The 13,676-nt window shown below is 38.3% G+C and overlaps 1 non-coding gene across 1 annotated transcript; it reads right to left on the bottom strand.

The window, feature by feature from the left end:
- Positions 1-9,589: 9,589 nt before the first annotated feature.
- On the bottom strand, positions 9,590-9,674 carry trnal-uaa (transfer RNA leucine (anticodon UAA)). The gene has a single exon. It is a non-coding gene; the product is annotated as a tRNA-Leu (tRNA).
- Positions 9,675-13,676: the final 4,002 nt, after the last annotated feature.

Below are 13,676 nucleotides of genomic sequence, written 5' to 3'. Positions count from 1 at the left end.
TTACTTGTGTTATTGTTTACACAGACGGACAAATTCCCAGTCTATTTTTTTTTTATTGCAAAGAAAAAAAAGAAACTACTTGCCTACGCCGGTTGGTCCGTACCACCCTTCTGGGTGTATTCGAGGCCTACGGTGTGTTACTTACCTTACCTCCAGGTTTTCCAGTCCAACTTCCAGGTCGGGCGTGGTGGCAGTATACAGAGCCTTAGACGAGGTCCGAGGCGTGTTAGGAACGTGGGAGAGAGGAGAGAAACGTGAAGTGAAAGACTGGCTGAAAGGAAGTGACCAGAGTTTCTGGTTGGAAGTAGTGATTTACTTACCTGTGGTACAGTTCCTGACGGCCCCTTTTTCTTTACCCCGCTTCCTGGTCGCAGGTTCTTCGGGGTGGTGGTCGATCGGCCGGGAGAGGTCCAGCAGAGAGCGGCTGTCCTACCAGCGACGAGGAGTCCGATTACGGACCAAGCGAGTTGGAGGGGGAGACCCCTGGAGCGTGGGATTTACCCCCGGACTATTTCTTTCTGTTTCTTCCCATTTTTGTGTTACGTTCGTGACTGTGATGTTTTATGTGGACCTTGTTTTTATGTTTTTTATTTTTTTCTCGGAGCCAGTGACCGACAAGAGGGGATTGCCTTAGTGTGCTGTGAATTTTTGCTTTTTTTCTGTTCTGTTTTTGGCATTCCCTAGTGTGGTCTTTTTTTGATTTTAATCTAGCGATCTCTTTTTATACCGTGTTTTTAGTACCGTCTAGAACAATAAAATTTGTTTTACCCGATACGGTTTCATTGTGTGTGTGGGAACCTGGGGATCAAAGAACCTGAACAGGAGAGTATAATTATCATTCGGTTACTAAGGTCCTTGCCTTATTAAAAACAAGGTGGTGTAGTTGTCAGCTACATAGGTATTATCGTCAAGGTTATCTCAGGTCACCCCACCCGTGACAGAGGTTGTATCTTTGTAAATGCATCTTTTATTTTTATGTTTTATTTTTTCCTCAAATTGAGGGTGCATCTTAAATGCAAGGCTGTCTTAAATCCTAAGGAATACGGTATTCAGCTTAAGAGCCCGTGTGATTAATTGGTCTTCGCCAGATTTCTGACCAAATTAATTAGTAACTGAACTACGGAGACATACATAAGAAAGTTTACAAATGAGAGGAGGCCATTAAGCCCATCTTGCTCGTTTGGTTGTTAGTAGCTTATTGATCCCAGAATCTCATCAAGCAGCTTCTTGAAGGATCCCAGGGTGTCAGCTTCAACAACATTACTGAGGAGTTGGTTCCAGACCCTCACAATTCTCTGTGTAAAAAAGTGCCTCCTATTTTCTGTTCTGAATGCCCCTTTATCTGTTATGTTCTGAATGCTCTTTATCTGAATGCCCCTTTATACAATAGTTTGTAATTCATGAATCAAACTAGACATTAAATGACATGTTCACATCTATGTATTTATTTTAATACGGAAAGACATACAATAAAACAACAAACATTTGTTTTCACTTGCATCCCCCATAGCAGCTTTAGCGCAGTATTTAATACTGGTCTCTGGGGCAAGATGTTAAACACATTGAAGTAAGTTAATGAGGAACACATGAAATGATTAATAAATACATAAATTACTTTATTGTAAAACAGGCTAAATCTGAACACAACTATACTATAAAGAGACTCACACACACACTGTTTTCACAAAGTTCCACCACTGTTTGGATCAATAAAATATACCACGATTTGGCACAAAGTATTCAGCTCAGTACTTACCTGTCACATGAAGGTAGACTGGGTGACTGCATTTGCTGTTTGCTGAGTTCACAAGCTTCTCTTTTCCATACACACAGGTGTAGTTTCCAGTGTCACTCCTCAAAACCTTTTTAATGGAAAACTGGACACATGGAAAGCCTTTGGGATCGTGTTGTGAATCGACAAGGCTTCCATTTTTATATAGATGTTAAAAATCCTCTTTTCCTGCTGTATCTCTAAATTCAGCTGGCATCATACATTTAAATGATACGTCCATTCCTTCCATTGCACTCTGCTTGTCTAGCTGAAGTGTGAGCTTATCTAAAAATATGCAATAACAAACAGTAGAGTTTTACTAATCCAAACTATTTTCAGATGAGTTTGATCATAATCTGCACCATATTAAAAAACACATTATGTAGTCCTATGTTTACACATGCAAATGTTGGCAATTAAAGTAACCAAAGATCAAGAGCAATGCACAAATAAGAACATAAGAACATAAGAAAGTTTACAGACGAGAGGAGGCCATTCAGCACATCTTGCTTGTTTGGTTGTTAGTAGTTATTGATCCCAGAATCTCATCAAGCAGCTTCTTGAAGGATCCCAGGGTGTCAGCTTCAACAACATTACTGGGGAGTTGGTTCCAGACCCTCACAATTCTCTGTGTAAAAAAGTGCCTCATATTTTCTGTTCTGAATGCCCCTTTATCTAATCTCCATTTGTGACCCCTGGTCCTTGGTTCTTTTTTCAGGTCGAAAAAGTCCCCCGGGTCGACATTGTCAATACCTTTTAGGATTTCGGATGTTTGAATCAGATCGCCGCGTAGTCTTCTTTGTTCAAGACTGAATAGATTCAATTCTTTTAGCCTGTCTGCATACGACATGCCTTTTAAACCCGGGATAATTCTGGTTGCTCTTCTTTGCACTCTTTCTAGAGCAGCAATATCCTGAGGTCTTACTAATGCATTGTAAAGTTTTAACATTACTTCCCTTGATTTAAATTCAACACTTCTCACAATATATCCGAGCATCTTGTTGGCCTTTCTCATAGCTTCCCTTCTTCAATTTCAGTATCTCCCATATGATGTTTATAATGCACATTTTTATGCCTGCGTGCAGTACTTTACACTTTTCTCTATTAAATGTCATTTGCCATGTGACTGCCCAGTTCTGAATGCTGTCTAGGTCATTTTGAATGACCTTTGCTGCTGCAACAGTGTTTGCCACTCCTCCTATCTTTAGGATTTATAATGACCTGATATGAGTCTTGTTAGAAGACTCATGAGTCAATCAAACTGCAAAGGATCTTAACCTGAGAGACTCTGCCTCTGCACTTTTTCACATTTGACTTTCTGCTCCCACACGGTTCCTGTTGAGTTTATGCCATCTTTTTCATATACTCTTTCCATCAACCTAACAGTATATTGTTATGGCTATTGTTGGCCAGACCAGCACACCCTGTTTAGATTTTCATAAACAATTCTCATTGAGCATCAGAGAATTTCTGCTTCCTCATTCTTCTCGATGGCTGTGTAGTGCCCATTTTTAGTGAAAGCAGTTTGAAGCTGGTGTGTTTGAGTAGCCTTATTTACTGATGCAAGCACAATTACTCAACATGTTGTCACTGGAACAACATTTATTCACAGGTGTTGTGGTAGGACTGAAGCACGTGTAAATAATATGTGTTTGTATTTAATAGTAGACATTTTATACAATGTATTACAGATTATACACAATTAACAAATATAACACTGCTTTATCAATCTTATCTCCCTTTTATCGTTTTTCTTTTCTTTCTTTTTTACTTTTTATCTGGGAAATCCCCCACCCATACACCTCTTCCCCACTGCAGGCCACACACACCATAAACAGACTAATCACAGTGATGTGTGCTAGACCAGAGCTCTAACAGAGATGCACTAACCCTGCCAATGTGCAATGCCACATGGGCACCAGGATATGCACACTATATATATATATATATATATGTACAGAATTGTGTCAGAAAGGGTTTAGGGTTAGCGTTGGGGTTAGGAGATTAGGGTTGGGTTAGGTTTACAATTAGGGTGAGGGTTAGGGTTAGAAATAGGGTTAGGGTTAGGGTTATACCGTGCAAAAAGATTTTTGGTAGTGTGACAGGGCAGAGGCCCTGCACACTGGGATCATGCCTGTTTTGTGACTGCTTTGCACAGCCACAATATAATTGTTTAATTGCTTAATTGTTTTATTCAGCCACGATCAGAATCCCCTAATTAGCAGGTGGGGATATAAGTAGGACTGAAATGTTTGGTTTCTGTCTGCATTAAGGCTATGGCCTGAAGGAAGCCTGGGTGGTCAGACCTGTAAGTGACAAAACAACCCCCGGTTTGTCACAGTAGATTGTAACTATGCATAATAACATTGTAATTATTGTAATTATGTGTAAGTACACATGTATATACTAAGTAACTACAATGTCAATATAGAGTAAATCAGTGACATTTAATGTAAAGTGTTACCAAGATTTGACATGGTGTTGGATCCTTTTTGTAATTCCTATACTGTAGAACTGTAATGGACTTCCATAACATCATTATGCTCTATAGCGAGGTGGCCAACCCTGGTCCTGGAGAGCTGCAGGGTCTTCTGGTTTTCGTTCTACCTGAGTTTTCAATTACTTAACTGAACCAAATATTTTCTTAATTGGTCAACACTAACATTTCTTCAAGGTCTTTATCCATTGATGGTTTAAAGATATCCAGAAAGCTTGCAGGATTGTGGCTCCCCTGAACCAGGGCAGCAGTGTGGAGTAGTGGTTAGGGCTCTGGACTCTTGACCGTAGGGTCGTAGGTTCAATCCCAGGTGGGGGACACTGCTGCTGTACCCTTGAGCAAGGTACTTTACCGAGATTGCTCCAGTAAAAACCCAGCTGTATAAATAGGTATTTGTATGTAAAAATAATAATGTAATTGTATGTAAAAGTAATGTGATTTCTTGTAACAATTGTAAGCCGCCCTGGATAAGGGCGTCTGCTAAGAAATAAATCATAATAATGACCACCCCTGCCGTACAGTGTGAGCACAAAATGATTGAGTTCACAGAACAAATGTAAAGGGTGCTTCAGTTTGTACACAGAATACTGGAGGACACTTCAGTGGTTGAATGTTCCTTGCTGTTAAATAATATATTTCAAAGTGGCTAATAGATTGGGTCAAGGCGTGCTGGGGCCTGTGTCTAGAAGAGCAAAGTGTTTGAGTGAGATGGTCACCAGTGTTAGGTTTCTCAGAACAATAGAATACACAGTGGTTTATGGGCGGAAGTGCTGACTCATGCAGTCTACAACAGTACAGGTTCTTGGCTATTACAGAGACATAAATTAAACCAACTGCACTGTACTGGATAGAGGGATTAGAATGTTGGTTTACAGTAAGTATCGACTTTGATTAACTGGAGAAGGACTTTAAGAAACCATGGAGAATATTCAACTGATCGGAAGAGCAGTGGATTTAAATACCAGCACTTTCAAAAAATGAATAAAGAGCAACAGTGCATGTTAGTGTTGTTAGTTCTTATTATGTGTGTAAAAATATTTAAATGAGTAAGATTCATATTTTTAATGATTTAAATGGTGGTGGCATTTATATCCACAGCTGATTAAAATTCCAAATTAGCTGCACGCCAAGATCCTTTTCTTTGATGAGAACAAGATGTGATGTAGCCATGAAAACAGGATAGAGACTTTTCATACAAATATAGAACTATGTAATAAATGAACAGTCAGCATGCAGGCTGAGCTCCAGCACTAACACTGTGTAATAAATGAACAGTCAGCATGCAGGCTGAGCTCCAGCACTAACACTGTGTAATAAATGAACAGTCAGCATGCAGGCTGAGCTCCAGCACTAACACTGTGTAATAAATGAACAGTCAGCATGCAGGCTGAGCTCCAGCACTAACACTGTGTAATAAATGAACAGTCAGCATGCAGGCTGAGCTCCAGCACTAACACTGTGTAATAAATCAACAGTCAGCATGCAGGCTGAGCTCCAGCACTAACACTATGGCAGCCAGTCAACAGTTATTTATGAGCTTGAGGGTAAAATGTGATTCCTCCCCAAACTTAATTCAAAGTAAAGAAATTGCATAACAGGAGTGAAAGAGTAAACCGTGGATATTCACCTTCACTTATTATAAATCATTGAAGCAAAAGCTTTGAAAACTACAAGAAATGCGTGTGTTATGTTTTATGTTAATAACAATAATAATAATAATAATAATAATAATAATAATAATAATAATAATAATAATAATAATAATAATAATTGCTATTGCGTGCTGGTAGGACCAGCACGATACTTGTGTGTTTGTTCGGACTCACCATGTTTGTTTGTCTCTTTGGCCACTGTTTGTTTAGTGTTAGTCTGTTTTGTTTGTCTGTTTATTTTGGTCTCAAGTGCCTTGTGCTGTTTTTGTTTAAACCTTTTATTTTTACAATTAAACTAACTGAGCGCCGCCGCGTCTCAGTTTCACCTGCCAGTACTGTGTCTGTGTGTGTTCCTTTCTGGCCTGACATCACCCCTACAGCCAGCCTGTTTACAAGGACTTATAACCATTAGCATTTAATACAGTTTCACAATTTACAAATCAATCCTAATCCTCTGATTTTTGCTGTGCTACAATGACCTCCAGTATATAGTTTGTGAAGCAGTGTGTAAAGGGCAGCTGGAAAGCTTGAGATAACATAGCAGACATAACAACAGGGGAGTCCATGCTATGCGTGCAGCTAAGCCTATTGCATGGAAACCCATCAGAACATGGGGGGCTGGGACTCTTCAAGCGCATGAGCCAGTGCTGCTCATAGCCTGGCTGTGCGAGACGTGTACAGAGTTCATTTTAGCAAGCTTAGAAGGAGCTTAAAACACTGCTTCAGGAAACCACAGGATTTAAAATAGAAATCTTAAGAGGCCATCAACACACAACATGTCGTTTGGTGGTTACAGTGTGCCCTGATGAGGATTAGCGAATATGTAATGTGTGTGAGATAATAGACCCAACACTGTTATTTATTTGCAGTTTGGTAACTTTATTGGTTGTGTTTTTTGTTTCTATCAAATGAGGAAAAAAAGTGCCTTTTTGCTTATTGTCCCTGATTAATTTTGCAGCACTTCATTATTTTTTTTATTGGTGGACTTGTGTGATAGACGCTTCCTGCACCTAGAAATAACTTAGCATCCCATCATGGAAGCTAAATAGAACTCTCAAATTCCAAAGAACAGATTGTCGAGCACAGCATGTATTAAAAACAAAGAATCGAGCAGCAGTTTGAACACCTGGATCTGAGAGCAGGTGATCAGAAACTGAGTACTTTTTAAATTTTTGTACATAGTCATTTTGACTTCACGTCAGTACAAAATAACTGTGAAATCAAAAAGTAGATTGCATCAACAGTAAAATCATAGGTCATTTTAAATGTAAAAATCTGTAATATGGAACAGAAAAAAAAAAAAAAACATTAGTAACTGTGGCAGAATGTGCCGTGTGGTGTGTGACAAGACCAGGAAGCAGTGCACAGAACTCTGAAGTGAGGGGCTGAACGCTGCCACAGCAGTATGGTTATTAAATACAAACACAAGACTTTTCAAACTAAATAAAACACTCTTAAAAACACAAAACAAAAGGGTCACAAAACCAAATACAAAAAGTCTAATCAAATGAGTACCTTTGTAACAACTTCACAAAAACTAGTAGCAATCATCTGTTTGGCACTCTGTCACTGTGAGTCTCTCTCCTTCTCCAACCACCCTCTTAGAACCCAGAGTGGGTCCTTATATACTGTGGCTGGAGCCTTAACTACCCATCAGTTCAAGCAATTACCTCATTAAGGCTCCAGCTACATTCTTCTCGAGGTTTTTATGGATGGAGAATTCACCCTATCCTTGCCACAATACACAATTCAAAATAATAATGTACCCTGTCACAGTAACAGACACATTGAATAGACAATATTTATTAAAAAAAGTGTTTTTATGAATGAAAAACAAACAGTATTGGGCAATACACAGATAAATGTGTCATTACAGTACATTGGTTATGAATTGTCTTTTTAACATTACCTGTTTTAAGAGTTTGCAATCATCACTCTAATTCTGAGCGGTTTTGAGTTCTATTGCTCCAGCTGCTTGATGAGATTCTGGGATCAATAAGCTACTAACAACCAAACGAGCAAGATGGGCTGAATGGCCTCATCTCATTTGTAAACTTTCTTATGTATGTTCTTATGTTCTTATGAACTAGAACATTTATAATGATATTGAAACATGAACACTTAACTACACTTCAGAATCAGAATCATTCAGTCACACATTCCTTTCAATGTCTTTACTTATTTACTTCTGTTATGAAGGGAACAAATACAAATGTATGTCTCATGGCTACAATACAATTTTACATTTTTTTGTCTATAACAATCCTTTGTCACTAAGTTTAGCTGCGGGACAATGACCTTCAGGACTTAGTGACAGTTTGATGAACAGGCGAATAACATGAGCAAACATAACAACAGTTAGGTACATGATGTGAATGTAGCTCAGCATATAGCAATGAAACCAGTCGCTGAGTTCAGCACCCCTGACTCTGAAAGCACAAAGCAGGTAATGTGTGGCTCAGGTGAAATTGAAATGACTCATATGAAGTTATAAACATAAATTAATTATTTTTAGACACTAGACAGAAAAATGAGAAAGCCAATGCTACTCACAGCCTCATTGTGCAAGGCATATGCAGTGTTTAATTTTAGCATGTGTAGCGCTGTGACAAGAATGACAGAGAACCTCGCTTAAGCAAACCACAGTATTTAAAACAGAAATGATAAAAGGCCATCAATACAAAACATGTCCGGTGGTGGTGGCCCTGATGAAAAAAAAACAGTGAGTTGAGATCATAGATAACAGACAACACAACCACATAAATGCATATTGTACACTTTATAACAATGAAGTTAAATACATACAGAGTCATGATGAATTGGCTGTAGCTCAGAGATGTGGCTGATTCAACAGACCCACATGAGCACTAATCATGGACTGCCTGTGTACATTAGGTAAGGTAACTTAGCACTGCTGCTAACTGGGGTCTGTGTAACCCGCTGCTGGTTATTCAAATACATCTGATTGTTTTACAGTATGAACAGGAAACACATGAAAAGCAGTAAATTACTGACTTTCATTCATAACACAACAGATTAGGTTCTCAAAGCTTTTATCAAGTTCTTTTGAAAGGAAGGAATAAAATTATTCGGAACAACTTACAAGCTGGGCATTCAGTCCTGGGCCTCTCTCGAGCACACTGGCAGTTGTACAGAATTGCTTGATAATGAATGCTTATAGTGGATAAGGTTGAGCCCACCAAACTTCACATACATTTTCTAACCTGACACACACTGAATATAAAATGACAGAGCAGGAATGATTCAAGATCTTCTTTCAACAGTTTTAAAAGGTTAATAATAGTTGCACTTTAATTTTGCAGTTTCCAGTTCTTTTCCGATTCCTATGCAATGAATTAACGTCAGATTACCATTGCTATGTGTTTTACTATACTGAACTTTACTGTTTGGTTTACCACTGTGAGTAGTAATAGTACTATAGCTTATGTCAAAAGTCTGATTTATGATCCTTTTGACCTTTTTTTGACCTGATGTGTGTGAAAATATGAATATATAATGAGGGGGCGTGTATTTATGAATTTATGAATATATAATGAGGGGGCGTGGATTTTATATAGGAGCGGTGGGGTATATATATATATATATATTTCACAAGTGCTTATAAACATTCTATATTTATAAATGTAAAAGAGTTTGAAATAAAATAATTACTGTTGGTAGGATTCGAACCCACGCAGACAATTGAGTCAAATGGATCTTAAGTCCATCGCCTTAACCACTCGGCCACAGCAGTTTTTCTTAAAACTTTAATAAATAAAAAATAAGTATTAAGCTTACCGGGGTTTCAGAGAATCAAGGTGGTATGGTGTTTGAGCAAAAGGTTGAACAGATCGAGACTATGAGGGGTTTTTGTTTTTTGTTTTTTAAACAGGGGCAAGTCTGGGCATGTTTTCAGACCTCATAAAAGGAGAACAATATTTGTGCATTTTTATTAGAGTGTTACACAAGAAGTCTCAAACCGTTGTTAGTTCCTACTCTGAGAAAGTGGATCTTGAGGATCGGCTAATGTCTGAACTTATAAAAGCCTTTAAAAAAATGTGCATTAGCCCTTCCTCAGAGGCTAAAGAAACCACGGACTGCAAAAAAAGGTTCAAGAGAGAGTCCAAGCAAGGGGCCTTCAAGCATCCGTCCCAAGGATCCTCTGTGTACTGTACAAACTCCTCTGTGGACTGAGCTGAAAACAGACATCAATGAGAGAGAGGGGCGGAAGTTTTAGGGTAACTAAGGGCGGCGCCTCATGGACCACACATTCATGGATCTCTGATAGGTCGTCTCAAAGGATCCCCCGTGGAGCCAGAGGCGTCATCACACTTCATAGGCCGACACCTAAACTTTGGGAGCATACTAAAGGGGGACCCCCACATACCCTTTTGACTGAAGGAGTCTGCCGCCATGTCTTCTGCAAACTTTAGATACTTCTCTGAAAATGCCATTCTTGAACATAGCGATCTTGAGATGGATTGGACCACTGAAGAAATGACCCAGCTTATAAAGACTTTGAAAATGTCCCCCTTCTCAACCCTGCAGAGTCTGATGACGTCGACGGCTCTTTAGGCATCTCTTTTGAAAAAGTATTAAAGATCTCTAGGGGTCTCCTGGCTTCTCTATTGGAAGTGATCATTGACCGTGATATGGTGAAAAATTGCCGCGGTTGCGAAATTGATCACCCGAGCCAGACATAGAGACATAGTTGCCTTTATGAAGCGGACCAAAATTATTTTGATCAACATTTTGAAGAAATACTAGAAAAAATACACATCCCGTGGCTGAAGCTTCTGGTTGCTAAAGCTCTAGCTTGTTTCAATTTCCATCCATCTTTGACAAAACTTCAGAAACTGGTGGAAGATATTTTAACAGAGCTAAGACCAGAACACAGCATTAGACGTAAACTGAGCCATCTACAAGAAAACCTGGATGACAAGACCCGAGACATTGTTAACAAAATAACCAAAGCTTTTTACCATCGCAGTTTTACTAACCCCCAAGCTCCTTTAGCTTATTACGGAGCCTGTGACTTTGAAAATGGGGAACGTCCAGACTCCAGCAAAACTGAGGAAAACCATGGAGGGGCTGCTGTTTGAGTTAATAGCTGAGAAAGTGGCTTGCAAGAGACTCTTTCAAAACCTGGTCCCCGTAAATGTAAAAATGTTCAACAATTTAAAAAGTGTAACTGATTAAATCCTTAAAGATGTTGATGCTCAAGAATGGTTAGAATTGGTAGATACGCCTGTGAAACACTGTAACCCCTTAAATGCATTTTTAATGAATATATTACCTAAATGTTTGATGAAATAGAAGACTGCAAATGTACACATATCATTGTTTTGTATGCTTATGTGACTGGTGTCTGTTTTAATAACCTGGCAAGGTTTTTAAGAGATGAAGATATATCAAAAGTTGTGCATAATGTCGTGGATTACTTAGTGACTAGTCATGAATGTTTGTGTAAAAACTTTATATGTCTTCTAAAATGTCCTAATCTTCTTGATAAACTGTGAATAAAACTTTTGAACTTTACACATGTCTCAGAGGTGCTATGATAAACTTTGAATAAAAACTTTTTGAACTACATATTTGTTATTTTGGTTAAAGATGGCACATCAGTGTCTGAAAAAAATATACTACGATCCTTCAAATCCTGGAGGTTTAAGGGGTTTACAGACTCTTCAAAGGGCTCTGGGGTCTGAGGGGCCTAAAGTCTCTGAGAGGGTCTTAACTGACTTTTTATCAGAGCAAGACTCATATACGTTGCATAAGCCCTCTAAAATAAACTTTAAAAGAAACACCGTATTTGTATCTAATATCGACACACAGTGGCAAACTGATTTAGTGGATATGTCTAGCTTGTCAAAAGAAAATGGAGGTTACAAGTACATGCTAACATGTATAGATATCTTATCCAAATATGCATGGGTAATACCATTGAAAAATAAGTCATCTAAGACGGTGACAGAGGCTTTCAAGAGGATCCTCAGCACGGGCAGGAAACCTAAAAAACTACAAACTGATAAAGGGACAGAATTTCTAAACAAAGCATTTCAGCACATGCTAAAAAAAACATAATATTCTACACTTTACTACGGGGAATGAACTAAAAGCCTCTATTATTGAGAGATACAACAGGACTCTGAAAACAAAAATGTGGAAATATTTCACCGCTTTTAACACTCACAGGTATATGGATAAACTACAAGAAATGGTACAGGCTTATAACAACTCCTTTCACCGTAGTATTCAAATGAAACCTTCAGAAGTTAATGAAGACAATTCATTTAAAGTGTTTAAAACTTTATACTCCAAGAAGAAAAGCCCTAAACATATAAAGTTTAAGTTTGCGGTCGGTGACAACGTAAGAATTTCAAAGTTAAGGGCTCCCTTTATAAAAGGCTATGAACAGACGTTTACGGCAGAGATTTTTACTATAACAGAATGTATACCAAGATTTCCACCGGTGTATAAACTATGTGATTATGATGGAGAGTCTATAATGGGCACCTTTTATGAACCAGAATTGCAGAAAATAAATGTAAAGACTGATAGGTTGTTTAGGATAGAGAAGATAGTTGCTGAGAAAAAGGAAAATGTTAAAAAGTCTTATCTCATAAAATGGGCCGGTTGGCCTGAAAAATTTAACAGTTGGGTTGCAGGGCATAAGGTGGTGGATCTAAAGTGTTAATAAGTCAGGTGTGTATTTAATTACACTTAAAACGTTATTCAAGATGTCTCAAGACTCTTTTTATGTGACTCTACCTAGTAATGCTTCACAGGATGTTTTCCCTAAAAATGCTTTTTCCAGTTTTACAACCAAACTGGTTAAAACAATGAATCTACCGGGAAAATGGAAAGTTTGCTGAGCAGAGATTCAATATCCCCATACATGGGATAATATAAACCTTAATGACAGCACTTTTATTACTTATGATATAGAAAAGGCGATAAAAAGTGATTATACTATACCAAAAGGATATTATGAGACCCTTCAGGATGTAATAACGACCATGAACGATGTCCTGCTTGGAAAATGACTAGATCAGAAAGGTGACAAGGCACCCGATGAACAACATAAAAATGATTTGAAATTAGTCTATAAACTTATAGAAAGACAAATTTATATAAAAAGTACTACTCCATTTGTGATTTTTGCCAAAGAACAACTCGGACAAATGTTGGGATTTCGTGAGACTATAAAGGGTGAAACTATTAGACTATTGGGCCCTATTGAGGCTAAACTGTATAGTGCTCATTTGAGAACCATCTACCCCACCGATATCCGAGCTGGTTTTTATACCATGTATGTCTATAAAGATCACATTACACATCAAGCTGTTGGAGATAGTTACGTGCCTCTTCTAAGGTGTGTCCCTATTAAAGGCAAAAACAATGATATAATCACGGTAACTTACGACAGACCTCATTATGTACCACTCAGCAAGACCAACTTCGATACGATAACTATACAAATTAAGACGGATCAAAACAAGTTAGTGCCATTCCGTTTTGGGAAGGTTGCAGTGAAGTTACATTTCCGACCTGTAAAGCCTCTTTTTTACACCTAATTAAAAAAGAAAAATGAGACCTCATGGATATGTCAATGCTTATATTAATTATTACAAAAATCAAGCTGGTAATGGATTGCCTGGATTTTCTGGAACTCCAGTAATGTACGGAGCGGGTATAGGGGGTATTTTTCGAAGTCTTTTCAGAAAAGCTTTACCGTTACTTAGAAGGGGTTTTG

The sequence above is a fragment of the Acipenser ruthenus genome, chromosome 53 (assembly GCF_902713425.1).
Source record: "Acipenser ruthenus chromosome 53, fAciRut3.2 maternal haplotype, whole genome shotgun sequence".
NCBI classification, from domain to species: Eukaryota; Metazoa; Chordata; class Actinopteri; order Acipenseriformes; family Acipenseridae; genus Acipenser; species Acipenser ruthenus.
This window is presented reverse-complemented; position numbering and strand designations above follow the sequence as displayed.